Source organism: Onychomys torridus, chromosome 9 (assembly GCF_903995425.1).
Source record: "Onychomys torridus chromosome 9, mOncTor1.1, whole genome shotgun sequence".
In the NCBI taxonomy this organism is placed as follows: domain Eukaryota; kingdom Metazoa; phylum Chordata; class Mammalia; order Rodentia; family Cricetidae; genus Onychomys; species Onychomys torridus.
Genome location: NC_050451.1, coordinates 82,417,055 through 82,418,524, shown reverse-complemented (window position 1 = coordinate 82,418,524; position 1,470 = coordinate 82,417,055). Strand labels below are relative to the sequence as shown.

At 32.3% G+C, this 1,470-nt stretch overlaps 1 non-coding gene across 1 annotated transcript; it reads left to right on the top strand.

Annotated features, from left to right (window-relative positions):
• Nucleotides 1-821: 821 nt before the first annotated feature.
• Nucleotides 822-928, top strand: LOC118591715. Its single transcript, XR_004946004.1, has one exon. It is a non-coding gene; the product is annotated as a U6 spliceosomal RNA (small nuclear RNA).
• Nucleotides 929-1,470: the final 542 nt, after the last annotated feature.

Here is a 1,470-nt window from a genome sequence, read left to right as displayed (position 1 = left end):
TAGTGGCATGTCTCTTGTCAAGTATTGATCACTTGAGTCCTTACTGTTTGCCTACTGCAATGTAGCTAATAATCTCTTTTTATTTAGTTTGTGGCTTTGAATTCTTATCATGGCTTTGCTGATTTCTCAGGGACCTATTAGATCTTGCTTTTGCTGTGCAAATGGCTATGGAAATTAAGCTTGCTGAGGCACTTTTCCTGTGCAAACACTCTTTGTTTTCCATCAGTTCATGTGTCAAGTGGTTTGAATGCAGAACAGGGTAACTTTGGAAGCAGCTGGGCGCCATCAATCTTCATGACTTTGCTGTATACACTATTTCACCTCTACCTGGTTCAGTGGGTGATTGTAAAGGATGGCTGAGCAATCAAGCTGTTCCTTGTGACTGACATAGGCAATTCTATCTAACTCACCTCAGAACTGCCGGGTCAATGCTGGGCACTAAGAAAATTGGACACTAGGTGATGTGGCAAAATGTCCTTCACATTTTAACACACTGCTCATGTATTTTTGGATCCAGACTTGTATTTTTGAACTTGATCCACAAGACAAAAAAAAAAAAAAAAAAAAAAAGAATGTTTTTTTTTCTTTTGTTGTATATTTAAACATATAATTGGTTGAAAGAATTTATAAGGTTATTATAATGCCTTTATTTTCTGAAAGACATTATTTGTCATGGAATCTAAGAGAGAAATTTTCTAAAATACATATATTGGTAGAAGCAATTATACTTACTTTGTTTACATTTTAAAATTATCTACAATAAATGCATATCAATCATTTTTCAAGATATATGTATAGCTTGATAAAATTGTGTGAGTGTAGTGCTTGCTTCGGCAGCACAGATACTAAAATTGGAATGATACAGTGAAGATTAGTATGTCCCCTGTGCAAGGATGACACACAAATTCATGAAGCATCCCATATTTAAATATATTGTGGGAGTGTAGTAAAATATGTAACATATAAAACATTATATATAGTATGTTACAAGGAATGTTTTATTTCATAAAATATTATTTGTAAGTATCTATGTACAGATGTGTTTTAATGTGTATTTGTGTATTAGTACAGGTATAGAAAGATATTTTAAGTAGTTGGATGTAGATATCTAGATATATAAAATAGTTGTTGTTCTAACCTAAATATAGTTAATAAATTGATCCAAAGTGTTCAGAAACTTACAATACAATATGGCATGTATAACAATCCCATTTCATAGTTGAAAAGAAGCAAAAGAGTAAATTCATGTTTCCTTTTGCCTATATATAATAGGTTCACATTTTCACTTTATTTTCTTTTGAAAAATCAAATGGTTTCATTTTTTAAAAGATTAACTTTAAATTATGTACCTCTATGTGCATGAATATGAAGGTAGTTTCTCATGAAGAGCAGAAGAGGTTTTTGATCTCCTGGACCTAGAGGTATAGCAAATTGTATGCCACCAGACTGGAAACCTAACTCAGGCCCTCT